Genomic DNA, 10192 nt, shown 5'->3' with positions numbered 1-10192 from the left:
AATAAATCTACTTGTTGATAGATCTTGGTTGATTTGGTATTATGATTTTTGATAATGAGGGAGCCTGAATGCAATTATGTATCCTGGTATGCCTACGAGCATTATATCTAGCCATTTTGTTCCCTTAGCCAGTGAGTTTCCTTTATATCTAACACTCCAGGCTTTTGTTGTGAATAGGGACGGCATATCTTCTTTTGTAGCTACTTCTTAGCTGAAGTCAGGGCATTGCTGTCAGGGCTCAGGCAGACTGGAATGTTAGTCAAAATCTAGGAGGGGATTCGGGAAATGGGTCATTTATCAGAAGCACCTGGTTGCTGACCATGCTGAAAGGCAGGGAGACATCATATCTACTGGTCTCGTTCATATCATCTTTTAGCAAGCTCACTTTTGTAGGACTAACTGGGGATGATGTAGTGTTGATTAGCTTTGAGCAGTTTTTAGCCCACAGCTGATTGTGGATAGTGTCTGTCAACCAAGTGAAAATCTGCTATGACAAATATGAATTAGGGAGAGAAGTTGAGCTAAAAAACTCAAAGGACCTGAAGCTTACATGGATTTTTTTTTGTTACAAAAGAGACCAGTAACCTGCAAATTGCATTTATAATGTCCAGTCCACTTGTACTTGGAAACCTTGGAGAAGGTATTCTACTAAAAATATTCTGGATATAAATCCTCTTCAGTATTCTGTAGTGTGCTATTTGGTCTCTATGATTTGTGTGCTTTTTGTTGTTCTTATGGATTTATTCAACCCTGCTCAGATGGAATATATGAAGTTACTTCATTTTTTCTGTCTTGGTGGAGACTTGATTTGTGTTATACTTCATGGAAAGATCTGTGAGCTGCAGAGCAGATCATTCATTCAATAGTGTTTTTGTAGAGTGTTTTGTAGATGTCAGTTACATTCACATGATCTATGATACCATTTAACTCTCATGTGTTTGTATTTATTTATTTTTGTCTAGTTGACCTGTCTATTGGTTATAGCTGAATATTGATATCATAATACTGTATTGGGTTTAATTTGAGGCTTTATATATACTGGTATTGGTTCTATGAAATTAGGAGCACCTGGGTTGTATGCATATATCATTATAATTGTAATTTCCTAATGATGGATTGTTCCTTTAATCATAAAGAAGTAACCTTCTTTATTACATACGCATAGTCTGGATTTAGAGTCTGTTTTGTTAGTACAGACACAACATTTTTGTTTTCTAGTTCCACCTACTCTGAATTACTTTTCCATTTTTCTCACCAAAAATATTTGTTTGTTTGTTTTTTTTATGATGAGGCATATATCTTGAAGACAGCAAGTGGGGAAAATGTTCATTTTAAAAGAATTAGTCGGGTGTGTGGTGGTTTAAGAAAGTGGCCTTGAATGAATTGATATAACAGACAACTTCCTGAGCAGAACACCAGTGGCTCAGGCTCTAAGATCAACATTTAATAATCAGACTTCATGAATCTAAAAAGTTTTTCTGTAAGGCAAAGGACACTGGAAACTGGAAAAATGTCAGCCTATAGATTGGAAAACTATCTTTGCTAACCCACCATCTGACAGAAGCCTAATATCCAATAACATATGTGCATATATATAAAGAACTCAAGTAGTTTGACACCAACAAAACAAATTCCTCAATTAAATAATGGGGTACAAAGCTGAACAGAGAAGTCTCAAAAGACAAAGTTTGAGTGGCTAAGAAACGCTTAAAGAAATGTTCAGTACTTAATTCTTTTAGAGATTTGATAGCATGCATAGAAATCCCATTTATTACCATAAGCATGAAGTACATGTAGGACAGAACATAACATGGAAACAGATTTCTTGTTGGGTATAGATTAAGCATAATGATCTGTGAATACCAAGAATTACCACAAGGCTATAAAATATTCATATAATGTTATGTCAAAATGCCTTTAAAGATCTGTAAATGTATCCTTCTTTCTTAAAAAAATAAAGTGGTAAGGAAAAAAAAGTATATTTGGAAAAGTCTTTTGCACTTAAACTTCATTCCCCACATCCCTACATGCACTGTGGATCTATAGTTTGACATCACAGAATGTATGTGCTGTAAATTTGAATGCCAATAAAGATTTAGCTGCTTATTGTAACTCTGATACACATTAAAAAAACTGGTACCTAAAGGGTATTACATAATGGCAATGTGCATAATTGATAAATTTTTGCATATGTATATGTATTTTATAAAACACATAATAAATTTATTTAATATATAATAAACATATATAAGAAGACAATTAAAAAAAGAAATGTTCAAATTCCTTAGTCATCAGGGAAATGCAAATCAAAGCAACTCTTAGATTCCACTTTACACATATCTGAATGGCTAAGATCAAAAACTAGAGAGTCAGCACATGTTGGTAAAGATGTGGAGCAATGGGAACACTCTTGCTTTGCTAGTGGGAGTGTGAACTTGTTTTGCTACTCTGAAACTCAATCTGTTGCTTTCTCAAAAAATGAAAATAGTTCTACTGGAAGACAGCTAAACACCTCCTGAGAATATACCCAAAAGAAGTTCCACCACACCATAAGGAAACTTTCTCATTATGTTCATAGCAGGTTCACTCATTATAGTGAGAAACTGGAAACAACCTAGATGTTCTTTAACAAAAGAATGGATAAAGAAAATGTGGTTCATTTACACAATGGAATACTGCACAGCTGTTAAAAGAAATTTACAGACAAATGAATAAAGCTAGATAATATAAACCTGAACCAGGTAACCCAGACCCAGAAAGGCTCACCCGGTATTTACTCACTTAAAAGTAGATGTTAGCCATAAAGTACAAGATAATTATGCCCCAGTACACAGACCCAAAAAACCTAAATAACAGGGAAGTCCCAAGGGCAGATACTTTAGTATCACTCAGAAGTGGAAATGTAACAGACGTCATAGATACCTATGGAACATGTGAACTGGCTGAAAGAGTGTCTAGGGAGGGGACTGGAGGGATCAAATGTTGGGAGAACGTAAGGAGAGACAACTGGGAGAAAATTGAATTGGTGAGGGTGCAGCTCTGGAATGATCCAGAAGCCTAAAACAAGGGAACATTACAGAAACATACAGGCAAAACCCCAGGTCTGAGACTTTTGGGCAATGGGGGAAATGGAACCTAAAATTTCCATGTTCTAATCATGGAAGACTTCCCCTGGAAAGATGTGAACACCAACCAACAGCACAACTGTCAACCTAAAATTTGTCTTGCCTTCAAGATACACAGGGATAAAGATGGAGCAGAAATTTTGGGAATGGCCAAACAATGACTGGCCCAACTTGGGACCCAGCCCCTGACACTATAATAATAACCTGCTGTACTTGCATACAGGACCCTAGCAGAAGTGCTGCTTCACCTAGCAGTAGATAGAAAACATGCAGAGTTCCACAGTCAAACATTAGGCAGAGCTCAGGGAAGCTCGTGGAAGAGGTGACGAAAAGATTGATGGAGCCAGAGATATCAAGAACACCACTCAAAAACCAACAGAATCAAACAACCTGGGCCCACAGCAATCCACAGAATCTGAAGCACTAACCATAGAGCAAGCACGGTATGGACTTTGGCCCCCTACATACATGTAAGTGATGTGCAGCTTGAATTTTCTTCATGTGGGTCCCCTAATAATTGGAGAAGGGCTGTCTCTGACTGTGTTGCTTAGCTTTGACGTCTCTTTCTCTAATTGGGCTGCTCTGTCTACCTTCAATAGGAAAATATGTACCTACTGCAACTTGATAAGGCAAGGCTGGTTGAGATCCATGGAAGCCTCCTTCTTCACTGAGAAGGGAGGGGTACGGGAGAGGGAAAGAGAGAGGAGAAGCTGCAGCAGGGATGTAAATTAATAATAATAAAAAAGAATAGCCTGCAAATATTCTATGATCCCCAAGTGAGAAGCTTGGCCCTTCTGTGTGACCTCAACAGGAGCAACAACAAAGAATGCTTATTTACCATTTGAAAGTTTCATACAACATTACATTTTTCAAAATTCCTTAACAATCACTTTTGTTTATTCTACAGGTGGAGTCCAAGAGTTGAGTGATATGCTTGGGACTGTTATTACCAGAGACCTCTGGCTCGGTGGAAGGAAGATCTCTAATAATTCTGTACTTTCAGTACCATCTTAAATGTTTCCTAATCAAGTCCACGTAGTACAGTGACAGCTTCCAAGGAAAAAGCAGCCACTACTATAAGGAGGGTGTCTGTCTCAAGAATATGACATCTGAGGATGTATATTCAAGTCATTTGGATATTTCTGCAGCTTGAAAGGGTAGAGAACATCAGTTCTGTGCTTCTGCTAAGAACCCCCTCCCCTCCTCCATCAGTTGCTTATTACCTTCATAAATCCTTCAGGTCTCACAGTTTTCAGAAATGTTTGTGTTGCACCTTGATTCTCATGTGTTTTTTGTTCCCCTCTTGTAGGGAATGTTTCTATAAAGAAGAAACTACTTTACAGCCCAGAATTTCTTCTTTTTTCTTAAACCCTTCCTGAGTTCTTCATCAACATTCCCTGAGCCTTAGAGTGAGCAATAGTTAATGGCCATCAAGATAATTATTGAGCCACTGTGCTATATTAACTGTCCCTAGTTTTTAGGAGTGTCATTGAAGGTTGGTAGAACCCTATGGCCCACTATTCATTTCAAGAGAAAATTCTATGGTTGACAGAAAAACAGTGATTAATTGCTTCATACACAAATGTTCAGAGCCATTTTGGTAAGCACATCATATCTATCCTAGTAAAAACAACTAGCTCTGTAACTATTTCCTTCTCAGTAAGTGGTTTATAATATAAAATCCTGTGGAGTGGGGTTTGCATGTTCCCGAGTTTTCCACATTACTCATGCCGCCACTTCACATTCATCTATACCTTGGTTGGCATTTGGTACTGTAGCATGCAGGGACCATAACTGATAGTGGATTTTGCTGACAGTTCTCTCCAGCAGCCCTTAGAGCACCTTCTGGCACTATGAAAGATATCAAGTAAGGAGAGAACTTCCACCTCTGTCCTAGCTTTATTTCTCCATGTACCACAAGCAGACAGCATGGTGTCTGTAGCAATAGTCCTATTATCTAGGCCTGGCATGTATACAACAGCAGCAGGAAGAGCCTTGATGTTTTATGGGCCCCAGTGTGCTGCTCTGGTTAACAAGTTGCAGGGAGGCCATCTATCTCTGGCACCTGGTGTTTTTAATTAATGAACTTATGGCCTTTGAGTGTGCCCTTTTCACCCATGCAGGTTGCTTCTTGTTCTTAAGCTCTCAACTATTGCTCTAATAATATATTTAAACATTTCCTATCCCAGTTAAACTGTATGGTAGGTGGAAGTGTCATAGAACTGGCTCGCATTTAACCTACATTGATACATCAGTTTGTGAAATGACTTCTCTCGTCACCATCTATTCTCACCTGTGCCCACACTTACAACAGAGTTGTGTGACATGTGTGATGGTGACTCTCATATTTTTTTTCTTGACATGGACATGTTTTCAAGAAGCCTATAATAGCATTCACATAAGCATATTTGCATCCATCTCAAATGCATATGTTCTATATAGTCTAACTCCTAGTTCCCTGTGAATGATCTCTATCAACATCTTTTATATCCACTGGGGTAAATGTCCACACAGCAGTTTAGCTTTTCCTATGATGATATAAGCCCTTAGAAAAAGATGATCTTAGCCTTATTAAAAATATCTTGTGCCTATTGGTTGTAGGTCTGTATGGTACCTCTATTTTCCAAGTTAATTATACAGTGGGTGGGTAACTTGGGCAAGGTGGGTGTGAAAACCAGCCAATATCCCAGGAGTCCAAGGACAGCTTCATCTCTTTTACATTTGTAGACATTAGGTGTTATAGAATTTTTCTCAATTATTTTTTCAGGTATCATACTTGTCTTACTGGACCATAACATTCCCCAGAATTTTACACTTATGCCTGGTCCTTGCACCCTGTGTGGATTGATCTCTCATCCTATATCATCATGTTCTTAGGTGCACCTGTGTGTCACTTAGATGCTTTTGTAAATTTGTAGACCACTAAAGAATTATCTATCTGTCATCTCTGCAATGGACTGTTTTATCAGAGGATGGGTAGAATAATGAAGCATGACCCTGTGTCACCATTAGATGACAAATAATGGGAATATTAAGATTATTCTGGGGTATAGTTCTTGAGGTCCACTGTTGATGGTTATGGGTGAATGGAATTTGGCCCTGAGGTCCAGAAGAAAAGGGAGCACTAAAACACTAAAAAAATATGCAGGACAAGGTCTAATAGCATGAAAAATGTTCTAAAATTTATCTTAATTATCTGGCTTTCTCATTCTGAGGTGCCTCCACAGGGTCTCTGTCCAGTTTCTTACCTTTATGGTCTTTAAGCTCAAGCTGGTTGTTTTATCCTGGGCCAAGGAAGAATGGCTGTGACCATTCTTGCATTTTGGGAAGTCATTGATCAATGTTAGAAAAATGGATCATCTTATGTCACAGAGAGTGTGCTACAGTGTCAGCAGACCTTCATGTAGAAGTGTGTTTATGATAAGCATTATATCATTTCTTCTAAACCAGGCTAGAGTCTCTCTTCTAGGTAAGTCACCTTGACAATTTCCTTTCTCTGGCCTCATATTGCAAGGACAATTTATTGCAAATTGTTTGAAACACATTTCGCTGGGGCTACAACTTGAAGAGCTAGAGCTGTCTTAGTGGCAAGTGGCCACAATTATTGTGAACTTTGCTCAATATTTGATTCATCCATTTCTGAAGATGGAGGATGATGATTGAAATAACTCCCAGTGAAGTCTTTGCAAAGACACATGCTGCGTTTGTTCTTTCCTTTTTCAGGTACTGTACGTTCCTGTCTTCCATCATCCTGTCCTTGTCAAAGAATTCCTTAATGTTTCCATTTACTTCCTGAAAAACCTGGAAATGTTTGGGTAAACCCCTTTGTGCAGTCCTCTGTAGAGAGAGTATTAGGGGTTGGACTTTGGCTGCTGACACCCAGGTCTAAAACAGCATCCTGACTCTACTTTCAATCCAGGATCATGTCCTGATTTACCCAGTTGTGAATTTTACCATTATTTAGTTACTATCATAGTTTTTGTACTTCCTTTACCATTGAGAAGTACAAAAGTTATTTAGTTTTCTAGGGGAAAAGGAGCCTTCTGCTTTAAGTAACATGTTCAGGGCTGTTTTGTGGAAGTATCTGTAGGGTACCAAGATTTGCTAGCTAACTGAATCATTAACATAGGATGTCTTTTCTGTTCATAGTCCCTTCTTTAACTCCCCTTCTCTTTTTTTCTTGTTCTAGCACATTGATGGCTAGCCAGCAGAGAAGAGCTTACCAGTGGTGGAAATCACCTATACTTTTCTACAGGATAGCTTAGGATACCTCTGAGACCAACTGTTTGTAAGGAGGTTGCCCACCCACCACACTGGTATCAATACATTGGAGCAGGTATACTCTCCCACACAGCATATTTTTTTATGAAAAGTTTAAATTGAAGGGATGTCAAGAATGTCACTTCAAAATGAGTTTTCCATATATCTTCAGTTTTGCTTGACTTTCTCTACTGCTTCTCTTTTCCACATTCCAGTCTTTCATTTCACTTAATCCTCTTCAATACTTCTCCCCCTGCTTTTCATGTCTCACATGTTGTTCTGCTTTTGCTTTTACAGGTTCTGATTTTTCTCTCTTATGAGCCCCTATTTAATAATTCATGACTGAAATAAGAGACAGAAGAAGTGTTTGTATTTCTGAGGCTGTGATACTTCATTTACACTGTTTTTTAGTCCCATGCACTTACCTAAAAATTACACAATTTATATTTAAATAACCATGAACATACAAGAGTCCTACAGAGCTCCAAATAGTCTGGACCAAAAAAACTTACCTTCTGTCACATAATAATCAAAACACTGACTGCAAACCCCCCCCCCCAAAACAAAGAAAGAATATTAAAATCAGTAAGGAAAAATAGTCAAGTAACATATACAGGAAGTCCTATCAAAATTTCACCAGAATTTTTATCAGAGACTTTATAAGCCAGAAGATCCTGGGCAGATGTCTAAGAGACCCTAAGAGAACATAAATGCCAGCCCAGAATACTATATTCAGCAAAACTCTCAATTAACATAGATGGAAAAACCAAGATATCCCAGGACAAAACCAAATTTACACAATATTATTTTTCACAAATCCAGCCCTACAAAGGATAATAGATGGAAAACTCCAACACAAGTAGAGAAACTACCCCCTAGACAAAGCAAGAAAGGAATCTTTCAACAAACCCAAAGATAGATAGCCACACAAACATAATTCTAACTCTAACATAAAAAAATAAAAGGAAGCAGCAATCACTTTTTCTTAATATCTTGTACATGAAAGGACTCAATTCTTCAATAAAAAGACATAGACTGACTGGATAAGTAAACAGAACCCAGCCTTTTGCTGCATAGAGTAAATGCATGTCAGTGACAAAGATAGTCACTACCTCAGAGTAAAGGGCTGGAAAAAAATTTCCGAGCAAATAGTCCCAAGAAACAAGCTAGAATGGACTTTCAACCAAAAATTATTAAAAAAGAAAGAAAGGACACATCATACACATGAAAGAAAAAACCTGCCAAGATGAACTCTCAATTCTGAACATCTATTTTATAAATGCAAGGGCACCAACATTCATAAAAGAAACTTTACTAAAAGTTTTACTCAAAGCACATACTGCATTTCACACAATAATCGTAGGAGAATTCAATACCCCACTCTTAGCAAGGGACAGAACATAGAAACAGAAATTAAAGAGAGACACCATGAACATAACAGCAGTTATGACTCAAATGGATTTAACAAATATCTATAGAACATTTCATCCTAAAACAAAATAATATACCATCTTCTTAGCACCTCTTGGTACCTTTTCCAAAATGACCGTATAATCAGTCATAAAACAGGCCTAAACAGATAAAAGAAGATTAAATAAACCCATGCATCCTGTCAGGTCACCACAGCCTATGGATGGTCTCCAATAACAACAAAAACAATAGAAAGCCCAAATACACATGGAAGCTGAACAACACTCTACTCAAAGATAATTTGATCAAGTAAAAAATAAAGGAAAAAATGAAAGACTTTTTAGAATTTAATAAAAACGAAGGTACAACATGCCCAAACTTAGGGGGCACAATGAAAGCAGTGTTGAGAGGAAAACTCATAGCTTCAGGTGCCTCCAAAAAGAAACTGGATAGAGCACACATTGACAGCTTGATAGCACCCCTGAAAGCTCACCTAAAGAATCAATACACCCAAGAGGAGTAGAAATCAGAAAATAATCAAAATCAGGGCTGAAACCAATGAAGTAGAAACAAAAAGAACTATATAAAGAACCAACAAAACCAGGAGCTGGTTCTTTGAGAAAATCAATAGGATAGATAGACCCTTAGCCAGATTAACCAGAGGGCACAGAGACAGTATCCAAATTAACAAAATCAGAAAGGAAAAGAGAGACCTAACAACAGAAATGGAGGAAATCAAAAAAAAAAAAAAAAAAAAAAAAAAAAAAAAACCATCAAATTTTACTACAAAAGCCTATACTCAACAAAACTGAAAAATCAGGGTGAAATGGACAAACTTCTAGACAGATAACAGGTACCAAAGTTAATTCAGAATCTGATAAAGTATCTAAACAGTCCCATAACTCCTAAGGAAAGAGAAGCAGTCATTAGAAGTCTCCCAACCAAAAAAAAAAAAAAAAAAAAAAAAAAAAAAAAAAACCAAAAACAAAAAACCAGAAACAGATGGATTTAATGCAGAATTCTATCAGACTTTCAAAGAAGATCTAATACTAATACTTCTCAAACTATTCTGCAAGATAGAAACAGAAAGAATACTACCCAATTCTTTCTATGAAGCCATAGTTACATTGATACCTAAACCACACAAAGACACAACAAAGAAAGTGAACTTCAGGCAAGTATTCTTTATGAATATTGATGCAAAAATATTCAATAAAATTCTCACAAACTGAATCTAAGAACATATTAAAACAGTCATTCACTACAATCAAGTAGGCTTCAATCCAGGAATGCAGAAATGGTTCAATATACAGAAATCCTTTAATATAATCCATTGTATAAACAAACTCCAGGGGGGAAAACACATGATCAACTCATTAGATGCTAAAAAATCCTTT

Source organism: Micromys minutus (genome assembly GCF_963924665.1).
Source record: "Micromys minutus genome assembly, chromosome: 9".
In the NCBI taxonomy this organism is placed as follows: Eukaryota; Metazoa; Chordata; class Mammalia; order Rodentia; family Muridae; genus Micromys; species Micromys minutus.
This window is presented reverse-complemented; position numbering follows the sequence as displayed.